Source organism: Juglans regia, unplaced genomic scaffold, assembly GCF_001411555.2.
Source record: "Juglans regia cultivar Chandler unplaced genomic scaffold, Walnut 2.0 Scaffold_11495, whole genome shotgun sequence".
NCBI classification, from domain to species: domain Eukaryota; kingdom Viridiplantae; phylum Streptophyta; class Magnoliopsida; order Fagales; family Juglandaceae; genus Juglans; species Juglans regia.
In genome coordinates this window covers 1-209 of record NW_023341877.1, presented here as the reverse complement: position 1 = coordinate 209, position 209 = coordinate 1, and the positions used below count along the sequence as shown (strand labels likewise).

General features: G+C 55.5%; 1 pseudogene; it reads left to right on the top strand.

Annotated features, from left to right (window-relative positions):
* Window positions 1-143, top strand: LOC118344997 (annotated as a pseudogene; the record flags this gene model as incomplete).
* Between the last annotated feature and the right edge of the window lie 66 nt (window positions 144-209).

Below are 209 nucleotides of genomic sequence, written 5' to 3'. Positions count from 1 at the left end.
GGATATCTCGGCTCTCGCATCGATGAAGAACGTAGCGAAATGCGATACTTGGTGTGAATTGCAGAATCCCGCGAATCATCGAGTCTTTGAACGCAAGTTGCGCCGGAAGCCATTCGGCCGAGGGCACGTCTGCCTGGGTGTCACGCATCGTTGCCCCAACCCCAAACACTTCTTATGATGTGTGGGGTGCGGGGAAGACATTGGCCTCC